Source organism: Alosa pseudoharengus, unplaced genomic scaffold, assembly GCF_046254945.1.
Source record: "Alosa pseudoharengus isolate Yale_2024_CS ecotype anadromous, Long Island Sound unplaced genomic scaffold, YU_APseudo_1.1 YU_APseudo_1.1_scf_18, whole genome shotgun sequence".
Classification (NCBI taxonomy): Eukaryota; Metazoa; Chordata; class Actinopteri; order Clupeiformes; family Clupeidae; genus Alosa; species Alosa pseudoharengus.
Window position 1 is genome coordinate 9,122,589 of NW_027468650.1, and position 14,133 is coordinate 9,136,721.

The 14,133-nt window shown below is 42.2% G+C and overlaps 1 long non-coding RNA gene across 1 annotated transcript; it reads left to right on the forward strand.

Moving 5' to 3' along the window:
- Positions 1-10,705: 10,705 nt before the first annotated feature.
- On the forward strand, positions 10,706-13,676 carry LOC143131611 (uncharacterized). The gene is made up of 4 exons (XR_012988136.1): positions 10,706-10,934; positions 12,227-12,340; positions 12,537-12,656; positions 13,047-13,676. It is a non-coding gene; the product is annotated as an uncharacterized LOC143131611 (long non-coding RNA).
- The last annotated feature ends 457 nt before the right edge of the window (positions 13,677-14,133 follow it).

Sequence of the window (14,133 nt, forward strand, 5' to 3'; positions counted from 1 at the left end):
TCCAAAGTTGTCTGGTGCTCATCTTTCCACAATATGGGCTGATTTGAAGGTACACCTCTGTGTTTCTTGTTGTTCTGTTTCACCTGTTGTTGTCTTAGCACCTGTTCATCCTTTGCCTCTGCCCCCTTCAACAAATTGTAAAGTGGCCCAGCAATTCTGGAGAAATCCTTGATATACTGCCGATAATAGCTGAGAAGCCCCAGAATGGAGCGCAACTGCCCAACAGTACTCAGTCTTTTCTCTTTCAGGGCCCTCACAGCAATGGTGTCAGCTGGGTCCATCTTGCTCCCCTCAGCCGACACTATTCTTCCCAGGTATCTGACTTCTCGTCTGAAGATCTCACATTTGCTGGGCTTGAGCTTGATCCCATATTGTCTTAGCTCCTGCAGCACCCTTCGTACATGTTCAACATGCTGCCCAAATGATTTACTATAAACCAAGGTGTCATCAAGGTAAGGTACACAGATCTCATCACGCAACCCTTCTAAACACTCCTCCATACCTCTTTGAAAAGCTGCGGGAGCATTCATAAACCCAAATGGGATCCTAACCCATTCATATAGGCCCCATGGTGTTACAAATGCCGTCAAAGGTCTGCTCTCTTTTGCCATGAAGCCTTGGTGGTAGGCTTTACCTTGGTCTAACAAGGAGAACCACGAGTTACCCCCCAAACTATCAAGGATGTCTTGGACTCTCGGGATGGGCTGACGATCTGGCTGGGTCTTCTTATTTAGTTCTCTGTAGTCTATGCAAAGACGTAGACTGCCGTCTTTTTTTCTTACACACTCAACAGGTGACACATAAGATGTTGATTTTTCTATCCATCCCTGTGCCTGAGGTCATGCAGATATTCTTTCATTTCCTTATACAGTGGTTTTGGCACGCACAACAGGAGCTGTATCGTTGAGAGCTATAGTCATTCTGAGACTTCCAATACATCCAATGTTGTTGTCTGACTGGGAAAATGAGGCACATTCTTCTCTTAACATCTGGTGGACAATTACTCTCTTTGACTCATCAAGGTGGGTTAAATCTACTGGGGGATCCCATTTCTCATCAATAGTCTGGTTGTTCTTTGACTGGACATGGTTCACTGATACGGCTGTGGAGTGACATGACTGATCAGAAGTGGGGACTGGATACACAGATTGCACTTCATATGCCATGCCAATGAAGGTTTTGCCTGGCAATACTATGTCATGACCTGTAGGATTCTGTGCATTCACTATGATGTAAGGAGGAGCACCCTTTTTCAGTTGCACCACTGTCTCCTTGAATTCCAGCCCATCTGGCCACTGGGGATCAACATTAGGTTCAAAGACTAAAGTGGTGTCTTTCTTTGATGGGTTTGTTGAAACTTTACACTCCACTTGAATGGACATAAACTTGGGGACAATATTTTTTTCGCTGGTGGTCTTAACTGGATATTCATGAGGCTACTTCGTCTCCCCCTAGTGCTTCTCCGCGGAAAAAACAAATATGCAACTTTCTGGTCGCGGTCCGAACACATCCGGATCACATCTCGGCGGAAATACTCGAAAATGTAGTCAGATTGTAGTTTCTAAGAAGACTGCAAAACGGACTCCGACTTGGCTTTGTTGCTGTTGAAATTGTAAGTAGCCTACCCTTGGGTGAACTTCGTTTTTGTAATGTGATTTGATAGTCTCTTGAACAATGTGTTTGCTCAACCGTTTTATTGTGAGCCCTATGTGTTTAGCTTGGTTTATTGATGGCTAGCTCGCTAGCTAGTGGGGGTATAGCATAGCAGTCACTTGCTACCGAAGCTGCAGGGGGAGCTATGTCGTGAAAAATGGTAGCCCAAATCAGGCGAAAACCCAGAAACAGCGAAGGAATAACCAGACCTGCATAGGGCTTCTTTAACTTCGAAATAGGCACTTTACTTTGGATAGACGATAGAAATAGGCTACATCATAGGAGTGATTAACGTCAAAAAATCTAGACTGGAGTAACTCAACATTTGACATAGCCCGTTATAGTTAACAGAAATGAACACACATATAGATAGCTATAAAAACTATCTGTTTTATAGTATATAGTATATATATAGTATATATACGGTAACACTTTATTTGAAGGGGTCTACATAAGGGTGACATGTAACCGTCATAAGAATGACATGACACATGTCATGTACATTAATGACACATTATTGATGTTTATGACTGTTCTCATAATGCGTCATTCGGTTTTTGGAATGTCAAGTTGACATTGTTTGGGTGTCATCATTATAACAACTTGACATTAGCCAAGATGACATTATTTGACAGGTCTTTGTCATGACAACTTGACATTAGCCAAGAAAATGTAACCCGTTTACAATATTGTCATGACGACTTGACATAGCCAAGAAAGAAATGCAAGGTGTTTGGCATCATATTGTCATGACAACTTGACATATAACTGTGTTTGGCCTGACTTATCTTCTAGGTTTGTAAAGTGAAGGGCCTGAACAATTGACTGTCATGACACCATTATAATTGTGTCATGAATACTTTCCTTGACCTCAACTACAGTGGTACAGTTTTTACTTGTCATTAAGCTGTCACAAACTATTACACACCAAAATAGTTTCCTGACAGTGTCATGAATTGTCATGACAACTTGACATAATTGTTTAATTATTACATGAACAAGTTCATATAACTGTGTTTGGCCTGACTTATCTTTAGGTTTGTGAACTGATGGGCCTGAACAATTGACTGTCATGACTAGGGCTGGGCAATAAAACGATAGCGATATGTATCGCAATAGACATGTAATCGATATCAATAAAAAATACGTTCGATAGAACATTCGATAATTAAAAGCAACACACACCTCCCGCCTTACGTTGTCCATAAAAAATAGGCTGAATATATCTTGCATTGTAGCTAGTATGTGCAACTCTGCCAGAGTAGGCGATAGAAGTAGGCCTATCTCAACACACACTCTCAGTCCTTGTCCCGTGCACCCTCCCTCTCTCTCTCTCTCTCTCCCCCTTTCAACAGGCGCATCCCTCCTCAGCATGCATAATCCAAACATTCACAATCGTGCAAAACGACTGGCTAAATTGTTATTAAATCCGGTTAGCATCATTAGCACGCTGCACGAATTTGTTCAAAACTGTTGCATTCAAATTGACTGCAAAGTTCTAATCATCTCAATCCCGATGCAAATGGAAAAGTATTTTCCAAGACTCAAACGGGCCGGTCCCAAGGAGAAAAAGTATTCACTTAAACACACGTGGGGAAACTGAACAGTCTAACCAGTAGACTATGATAAACTAGCAAATTAAGCTACTTTGTTTACAATATTTCCAGGCTTTAACCAGTGCTGCTTTTCGTTTAGACTTATGTGCACATGTATTTATTTGAGTGTTTTTCATGATTGTGTTGCTATTTCTTTTCCCTGTTTGCTTTAATTGATAACTGAGGTGATTAAAATCAGAGGAAGGTTAAGTTTAAAATAAGTGTTTAAATTGAACTTTTTTTCATTCTGGTCCTTATCTGAAATAGATTTTTTTTTTAAAAATCAATAATTATCGATATCGACTGATATGAAATACTTATATTGTGATACAGTTTTCAGCCATATCGCCCAGCCCTAGTCATGACGCCATTAAACTGAATCCTACAGGTCATAAATTGGTCATGAATACTTTTCTCAACTACAGTGGTACAGTTTTGACTTGTCATTAAGCTGTCACAAATAACTATTACTCACCAAAATAGTTTCCTGACAGTGTCATGAATACTTACCTTTGACCTAAAGTACAGTGAACCATCTGAGATGTTTCCTGAACATGTCATTAAGTGTCATGACACTATCATGTAGGTCCTATTTCTGTACATTTTACATTTCTGGAACATTGAGTCTAATTTCAACTATAATGACAACAAATACCATACTCAGTCATGACTTAAGAGTTTATTTCAGCAATGCATTTTGCAAAACCATAATACATGGACATGTTACCATGCCAGCTAACCTAACTGTGCATGTGGAACATGCATTCAACTATTCACATACTAGTCTTTAAGCACCATTTCATTGCCATCATTTCTGCAGCTTTTTCAAATCATGCACGAGTCTACCCAACACACCATTACGATGACGGATTCCTAACCAGTAGTACCATTCAATCATTTTAAGGTGTGTTTTGAGGGACTGAGGGGTTCGATTCCCCCTGGGACGCCATATTTGTCTGTGTAAGGGGCACTTATTTTAATGTAGAGTGAAGTGCTGCCATTCTAAGGAACTTTTCACAAGAGGAGTAGACAAATGAAAGTACCAAAATAGTTTACCCAGAACATATAGCCCGCAGTTATTAAACACCAAAAATCAAACAGTATGACCTTGTTTCTCTTTTCTGTCCTTTTAGTTGTGAAAATCAGTATTTCTCTTAGTTTTAGTTTAGTTTACTTTTAAACACAAGTTGAGAAAAATATAAAGTAAAATGACCTCAGAGCTCTGATAAAATAACCCCAAAATAATAAACCAAAGTCCATCTACCCGGGTAGTATGTTTGAGATCTCCCGCTTATCTGTAGGCTGCGATGAAATGAAGAAATATTGAGTAGAAGCAGTTCATGTCGCCAGTGTTGCCAATTTAGCGACTTTGTCTCTTGACTTCTGGCGACTGAAAAGTGTATCTAGCGACTAACAAATCTGGCGACTTTTTCGTGTGTCTGTGACTTTTGTTTTCTCTTTGCGTTATCCTTCGGTTTGCCCAGTAGCTCAAAGCGTGAAAAAAATCTTCTCGCAAAGATGCCAAACTCTGTTTCGTTATTGAAACATCAGAAAATCTCCCCTCTCATGCCTATTTCGTTAGTGAATTACATCGCAAATTTGTCCAAAGCGTTGCCCCATGATTATAAAAGGAATGACTGGCCTGTACAGTATCAGCCCATTTTATTACAAGGAAGTAGTTGTTCTATAGATCTAAGCTCAGACAATGCTCATTGGAAGGTGCAGCAACTTCGGGTGAAATTACAACAAGTGTGAGACTGGGCACTGGCAGCAGAGTAGGGCACAGCACTGGGCACAGACGGAGCAGACGACAGCAGATGAGCGGGCAGGTGAGTGGGCAGCACGGCAGAGGGCAGCTCATCATCTGGTGCCACTAGATTTTCGACAATGGCCTCCTCTCCCAAGGTATCAATAAAGCCTTCGTCATCTTCCTCTAGTTCCTCCATGGTGATGTCCTCCAGCAACTCTGAGGTCCTGTCTGAGCCAGGGGTCATGTCCTCCAGGGGCTATTGACTCTGCCTCAACAGGTATTGGACTCCAATGAGCTTGGTAAGTAAACATTGTAATAGGGAAAAAATAAAGGGAAATTAAAAAGGGGTTCTCTGAAAGGTACACATAGGGGAGGGAAGGTAACCGCATTACCGCAATACCGCGGTCATGTGACCCCTACCGCGGCTCTGAGCTCATCACCCTCATCGCCGCAAAAAAAAATATCTGTGAACATTTGAACTTAGACGTTTTCAACCATGACATATGCACAATTCCGGCTTGAAAACGTAGCAGAATCTCTGAGATAATCACGTTATGCAGTCTGCAGGTGGCTAGCCTACATGAAGTCGAATGTGTGCACGTAGTAGGCCTATGTAATGTCATGATTTGCAGTGTTGGGAGGGTTACTTTCAAAACGTATTCCGTTACAGAATACAGAATACATGCCCAAAAATGTAATCTGTAACGTATTCCGTTACGTTACTCAATCTGAGTAATGTATTCTGAATACTTAGATTACTTTCGCATTGAATTGCATTTTATAAGTGTAGGAATGCGGCCATCAAATCCTGCTTAGGTCTACTAAACAGGCCTATTCTGGTGTGTTCTTCTGTTCCAAATGGCTAAAGTGTTAGACCCACATAGGAGAATGTAAAGGCAACTAAGCTACCTGATACAACTTTAAAATGGCAAGGTGACCACTAAAACTACAGCAGGCGACTAGGCTAATTAAAACAAACAAAATAAATAGGCTACTTTAAGGGCGTAGCCAGAAATTATAATTAAGGTGTGCCTGTGAGATTTTTCGGTGGCATCAACCCAGTACAAGTGAGGGGCGCATATGACAGGTGGAACGCAAATGACTTGTAAATGTAAACACTATGGGCTAGGCAACTGTATATCAGTGCTCTCAAAATGAACGTGATCGCGTAATGACAATCAAAAAACGCACGTTAAAATATGCTAGGCCTACTCGCAAGAATAATTATTCAGAGGCTGCACCATATGATTCATTTTAAAACGTAAATGTAGATCTAATTAGAACAAATAATAATCCATAAAGCTATTTTAAGTTAGAATAAAAAACTTAGAATGCAGTGCCTATTTTAGAGATTGGTTTTATTGTAGGTCTAAATCAACACGTGAACTAGGCTTTGCTTGTTTAGCAAACTGTGTAACCGATTGGCCGAAGTAGCCTGAGCTATTAATACTTGGGAAAATATCCTTTGAACAGACATCAGGAACCACGATCAGTGAGGAACAGGAGTTACCTCCACTTACTTTACTCCTAATTTGCTGTGCAAACAGTCATTTCAGGGTCTCCGATGACGCGTCCATAATGCGCACTGGCTGCGTTTTTAGGCTAGTGCAAGACGGCGGGGCTTGGATTTAAACATGTAAACAATTTGATCATAGATTGCTTTCAGGAGCTTCTGGGAAATGGAGTTGCCTTAATTTATTTAGAGAGTGAACAAACTTATGAAACAGAGAAGTATCGTCATGTAATCCATTGATTTCAACAATGTAACTGTATTCTAAATACCAACTATTTAACTTGTAACTGTATGGGAATACAGTTACTCATAATTTGTATTCTGAATATGTAACGCCGGTACATGTATTCCGTTACTCCCCAACACTGATGATGTGTAATGTGATCTTATGACATTGATACTCAGAGAACCACAGTTAAGTTAAGTAGGCTAACCCTCCGTTTTCAAAACAAAACTTCAAAACTTATCATCAAAAAATGAAGCAAACCCGACCTTTCACGTTTGTGTTGGGGAGCGCAATGTTCCAACATTCCATTTGTATACGCGAGAGTAGGGGAGAACTGGCACAATCGTAACACTTTTCTATTCTCTCCGTTCAAACTCAATTTACATAAAGCTGTTAAACGTGAAAGCTGTGAAATTTGGCCAGAAAGGAGTCATACATGTTTAGTTCATGAAAGAATTACAAAATATGTTCTAGTTTGCCTACAACCTGACGCAGCCATTAAAACGTGCGGTAGCCTACCGTTGTAACATTAGCATAAGAATCATGAATGTAACAGTTCTAAAATCGTGATAGCCTTGTTGATAAACTGCTTATTTCTTTCATGTCTGAAGCATTGGGTCCAGTGGTCTTTGAAGTTGCTGCGGCTGTCTAAAGTTTAATTGGTTGTGATGGCTGATGGCGGCACAAAATTCATAATCCATAATCCATTTTTTTTTTGGGGGGGGAGAATACCGCGGAACCGCGGTAATTTCTTGCTTACCGAGCGCTGTAAGAAAACATCCATACCGTCCCAGCCCTACCTTCTTCACAGTTGCCTCAATTCCACAGCGGATAGGTGCCACTATTCGTTTAGCAGCAATAATGGTTCTCGCCTCATAATTTTCCCGACTCAAGGGAAGGAATTGCCTAGAGAGTGCGTCTGGCTTCTTGTTCTTGTTTCCAGGGCGGTATGAGAGCGTGAAATCAAAACGAGTGAAGAACAGTGCCCACCAGGCTTGACGGGGGTTCAGACGTTTGGCTTCTTGGAGGTATTCTAGGTTCTTGTGGTCAGTCCATACCAAGAATGGATGCTGGGCCCCCTCTAGCCAGTGTCTCCATTCTTCTAGGGCACGCTTAACTGCCAATAGCTCTCTATCTCCAACATCATACCTGGTCTCGGTATCAGTCAAACGGTGGGACATTAAAGCACAAGGATGCAGCTTTCCATCCAATGAGCGTTGAGAAAGGACAGCACCTATCCCAACATCTGATGCGTCCCACCTCAACAATGAATGGCAATGTTGGATCGGGCAGCGTCAGAATGGGGGCAGAGGAAAAACTTTGCTTCAGCTCCTTGAATGTCTTATCTGCCTCCTGAGTCCAAACAAAGGGCACATTGTTTTTCTTAGTCAGCCTGGTAATGGGAGCAGCCACAGAACTGAAGTTTCGGACAAATTTGCGATAGAAATTTGCAAACCCCAGAAATATTTGGATCTCCTTGACAGACCTAGGAGTAGCCCAGTTACTCACTGCTCGTGTCTTCTTAGGATCCATTTCAACACTGCCTTCCCTGATGATGAATCCGAGGAAGGAGACCTCAGTGGTGTGGAATTCACACTTCTCTGGTTTAACAAAGAGAGAATTCTTGAGCAACCTCTGGAGAACCTGACGCACATGATGGTGATGCTCGTGTAGGGACTTAGAGAATATTAAAATATTGTCCAGGTACACAAACACAAATTGGTTAATCATGTCCCTGAGTACATCATTGACGAGGGCCTGGACGACTGCAGAGGCGTTGGTTAGTCCAAAGGGCATCACTTGGTACTCATAATGACCAGATGGAGTGTTAAACACAGTCTTCCATTCGTCTCCTTGGCGGATTCTGACAAGATGATACGCATTGCGCAGATCCAGTTTTGAGAAGATGGTGGCTCCCTGAAGTAGGTCAAAAGCAGTAGACATCAGAGGCAGAGGGTAGCGATTACGAACGGTGATCTTGTTGAGACCCCGGTAGTCAATACATGGGCGTAGACCTCCATCTTTTTTACCCACAAAGAAGAACCCTGCCCCTGCTGGAGAAGTAGAGGGGCGAATAAAACCAGAGGCCAGGACATCCTTGATGTAGGCATCCATTGCTTTACGCTCAGGTAATGAAAGAGAGAAGATATGGCCATGTGGAGGAGCGATCCCAGGCAGGAGTTCAATGGCGCAGTCATAAGGCCTATGGAGTGGAAGAGTAGATGCTCTTTTCTTGCTGAACACCTCCTTCAAGTCCAGATACTCTGCGGGGACATGGGATAACTCGGAGGGATCTATAGACTCTGGCTGAAAGGAAGGGCTTGCAAAGAGGCATGTAGCGTGATACATAGGACCCCATTCAAGGATAACACCTCGACTCCAATCTATGTGAGGATTGTGGCGGTTTAACAAAGGGAAACCTAAGACCACCAGGAATTCAGGGGAGCTTATTAGATGCAACGCTATCTCTTCTTGGTGATTCTTAATCATGAGACGCACAGAGGATGTAACAGAAGTCACCACCCCTGGACCAAGAGGGTGACCATCTAAGGCAGTGACAGAGAGAGGGACATCAAGAGGGACTTGAGGAATGTTAACAAGGTTGGCATCAATAAAGTTTCCAGCAGTACCAGAATCTACCAAGGCATGGCAAGAGTAGTTTTTCTGCCCAAGAGATTTTAATGGGAAGGCAGACACCAGCACCGGGTAATTCGGGAGAAAAGGTGGCTCCCGTCACAGCCCTCCCTCTGCTGGACAGGACTGGTCTTTTCCCAAGAGATCTGGGCAGGAGGCTCTGAAGTGACCAGGCTTGCCACAGTAAATGCAGCATCTCTCCCTTCTGCGCCGATCCTTCTCAGCGTGAGACAAACGAGCATGTCCAATTTGCATGGGCTCAGGATCATCTGTGGGGATTGTAGATTGTTGCCAGAGGGGAGGTGGCCCCTCGGATGTAACTGGGTAACTGGCACTGTTCCGGTTACGTTCCCGGAGCCGGTTGTCTAAGCGTATTGCGTGGGCAATCAGGGACTCAAGGTTGTTGGGACAGTCAATTGACGCCAGGCCATCTTTCAAAGCTTCAGATAGCCCATTCATAAAAGCAGACACAAGTGCTGGCTCATTCCAGCCACTGTCAGCTGCTAGGGTTCGAAAAGTGATGGCATAATCAGCTACACTGTTCCTCCCCTGGCGGAGATTTAAGAGTTGTCTTGCAGACCCCTGACCTGTGGCAGATTGATCAAAAACACGCAGCATGCCATCAGAGAATGTTTTGAAATTCGAGCACTCAGGGCCTTGTTTTTGACAGATGGCTGTAGCCCAGGCACAGGCCTTATCAGTCAGGAGAGTAACCACATACGCAATCTTAGCCCTATCCGTAGGATACATAGAAGGTTGCAATTCAAAAGTCAATTGGCACTGGGTCAGGAACCCCCGACATTGGCCAAGAGTACCGTCATACCTCCGAGGTGTGTACCACCTCTTTTTATACTCCTCCTCGCTATCTGTTGCACACCGGGAGAAACGGCGGGGAGACGGACGCCACATTGGCCTTGGAGACGCAGCTAAGTCCAAGGGGGAAGACGAGCCTACTATCTGGGCCACGGAGATCCGATTCCAAACAGCGATCAACCCTCACTATTCCTACCTAAAGGGATGTAAGTCTGCCTGCTTGTTTGCGTAGTAGACCTTGTTTGAACGACCCGTGGTGTCCTGATCCCTTGCCTTTTTGCTGTTCAAGGTGTGCTGGCTGCCGGTTCCGGGTTGCTGGCGACGTCACAAGGAATTCCGAGGGAACCCCTATCATCACACGAAGGCGCGGCCGATGATGTCACGCACCGTGGTTCCTGACCAGGAAGTTAATCGAAAGCTACAGACTGTTTCTTTGTCTACCACACCCAGATCGTCTCAGCTTAAGTTTGAAACTGTGGACTTTAAATCGCTTCTTTTAAATAACTTAATTCTTACAACTATTTATTAACAATAAAGCAACTTGTACTATTTATACTAAAATCTGCTGTGAGCTTATGTGTCCTGGGCATTGGTAAAAGTTTATGGGGAGGAGTGTCTGAGCGAAAGCTTCCGGTTGTACGGCCGTAAGACGGACACACTTACCTTCAGTGCTTTCCTCTTCCATTTGCATTTGCAAGATGTCTGAGCTCGTCCCAGTTTACATTGAGAGGGATCAAACCTCTGCCATAGGTAAGTGACTTACTTCTAAATCCCCGAAAGGCAGTGTGTTGATTAATTACCAGGTTTTTGTGTGCGTTGTTTAGTTTAAACTAAGTGAGATGTCAGTTAACGAAAACCATACCTTAGACAGCGTAGCTTTCGCTCGGGTAAAACTCCTCCAATGCTGAAACACTGATCAGGTCATGTACTTTCATTACTTTTCATTCGTACAGGTAACTTATTTCAGGTTTGATAGCTATTCTGGAATGTCTTTTACACAGTATGAAGACAACCTGCTCTACCTGTATACCTACATTAGCCTATATAGACTATCCCTGCCTTTGCTTTCAAAAGTGTTGTTTATATGTTGTTTAGACAGTCAAATAGCATGTTTTTCTTTACTGTATCAGTTATAGTCCAATTAAGAGATGGTGATTTCCAACAAACATGTGACGCTTGAGTGACACGTGAGTTTGACACGTGAGGTTCGAGAATGTTCTCTAAAGGTTTCATTTTGTGTAACCTTGTGTCTATGAAGGTTAATTTTGGCATCTGGGTAATAATAGTTCTTTTAAAAAAGTTTACAAAAAGTAAATAATTCTGGCATTTAACCAAAGTCATTTTTGGCAAGTCACCCAAAGACAACAAAAGACATGAGCACAGCTATCCCATAGACAGCCATTGGCATACAGACATAGGCAGCCGTGGCCTACTGGTTAGCGCTTCGGACTTGTAACCGGAGGGCTGCCGGTTCAAACCCCGATCAGTAGGAACGGCTGAAGTGCCACTGAGCAAAACCCCTCACTGCTCCCCGAGCACTGCTGTAGCAGGCAGCTCACTGCATCGGGATTAGTGTGTACTTCACCTCACTGTGTGTTCACTTTTGAGTACATGCCATTCAATTACTTTCCTCATGGAAATGGAATAGTGGGGAAGAAAACAGAAAAAGCTATTTTCCCAATGTTGTTGTCCTGTGGCTTAAAGCAAGATCGTAGTCATTATCTTGGGGAGGGGGGGGGGGGGGTCATGTCCCCCTCAATTTTTAAAAATGCTAAAACTTGCTCAAGGCTCTATAAATTAACATCATTTTGCTCTCAATCAAAAGTTTGAACTTGTTAACTACCGTAAATAGACCCTAGGTTCAAGTGGTAATACTTTATTTTAGGGAGCACATCTTAGCCATATATATATAACTAATATGGTCTGTACTAAGCATCACTGCACATTTAGTTTTGCACAATAAGGTTGTGAAATAATCATCCTATTAAAGTGTAGGCCATTTGTATGTAAATATCAACTTATACTCTATTTACTTCCCTCAGTGACACAAATGAAGAAATCATTGCCCATTAAGAAGACAAGAGAGGATGCAGAGGATGAGGGGATTGAGAGAAAAGAAAAGAAAGAAGATGATGGAGATGAGAAAAGAACAAAAGGTACTGCTTACTGTGCCCAGCATAGGATTGGCATTACAGCCCTGTGCTATACAAAACTTACTAACCTGATCACATTCAAACTTTAATAGCTTATAACCACAGAACCTATAGACTCAATCATGTTCTAATATAGCATTACTTTTGCTAGACAGTATTAAACAGATTCTTATGCACTGTACTGTACTCTCTTGGATAGGAGGCTCCATCCTGGCTGAAGATGATTTTCCTGCACAGGAAAAACAACCTCACATCCTGGCTGATGAGAAGGCAAAGCCTCCGTGCTCTTCTAACTCACCACGCAGCACACCCCTCCTCTGTAAGTATTGCAGACATGTTTGCTCAATATAAACCTGGTGAGTCACATAAATCTGCTGGAGCTGGTCAGCTGGTATGAGCACAGCTCATGCAGCCTGGGCCTTTACCCCCGCAGACCACTCTGCGTCGCTGCGAACCCCTCTCCGACCCCTCCGCCGTAGCTCGACGTGCACCTCCAAAAAATTGTAACTTCGCTTTGAGGCGATGCAGACCGCAAGGACTGTGATTGGTCAACTCGTCCTGTGTGTTGATAGTCGGTGTTTCAAGCAGCCTACTGTGGGAAGTTAGCAACATGCTAGTTCACTGACATAAGCTTTGCAAATATATTCAGACATATTTTGGTCAACACATGAACTAAATGTTTTCACTAATACTTTCCTCTTCTCTAAAGGTCCTGTCCTGGCTGAGGAGGATTCTCCTGCAGAGGAAATACAGGCCTTGCAACCTGGTCCATTACCTTCTGGTGAGAGCAGTCCACAATTGATATATCCACCAGGAACATCACCTCCAGATAAACATAAAGATAAATATCGGAAAGTGAATTTGGACTTTTATCCACCAATCTCCTTTCCTGAATGTGTCGATATTAGTAAGTCCACATATGTATTTCGTAAAAATGTTATTGAAATACGTCATAAAGATCGTTTGAAAGGTCTTCAAGGAAAAAATATGTATGCATGCGTTACTCTAGATAGGGATGATAATGATGTTCCTTTCTTTGTACCTGAAATTCCAGTGATGGACACACAATTTAAAAATGACTCTGACTTTGATGCACACACTGAGAAATCACTTATAGGTTATGTTACTAAAGAAATGGAAGAGTCCAACATATCTTATGAAAAGAGTCCTTGTTTAGGGAAGCGTTTACAGACAGATTTTATTAATGAGGCTATTCATTTTGGTCATGGGAGGGAAATATATTATTTTAATCTTTCTAAAATGTCTGATTGTATTGACATGTTTAAACATGATAATGCATGTTTTAAGGATCAACAAAACATGTTTAAGGATACTGATTTACAAAACCCGTTTGGTAATATTGTTAAGTTTGTAAAGCTTGACAAAATTAACTTGAAAAATCAGCATTCATGGGCAGTTTTCCAAGCTGGAGTGAAAGTTAAAGATTTGGGACCTACCATTCCAAATAAGAAAAGAAAGAAAAGAGTGCACAGTGAAGATCTTCTTATTCCTTTGATTATGGAAGGCGCCAAAAATTTACAAAAAAATGTACATACCATATTATACATATACACCTTAAACAGTCCATGTTTAGGCAGAGAACGTCAAGAACCTTGTATGATTGCTTTAACCAGACTGAGCTATTATTTAGGTAAAAACTACAACATTAAGACATACATTGGTTTTAGTAAACTGTATGTATGTGAAGATCTAAACAAAAATAAAGAGAATTGCACATATTCAGCTGAACAAATTGCAAAGACATTAGTACATGGTTGGCATAAGATTATCCCGCA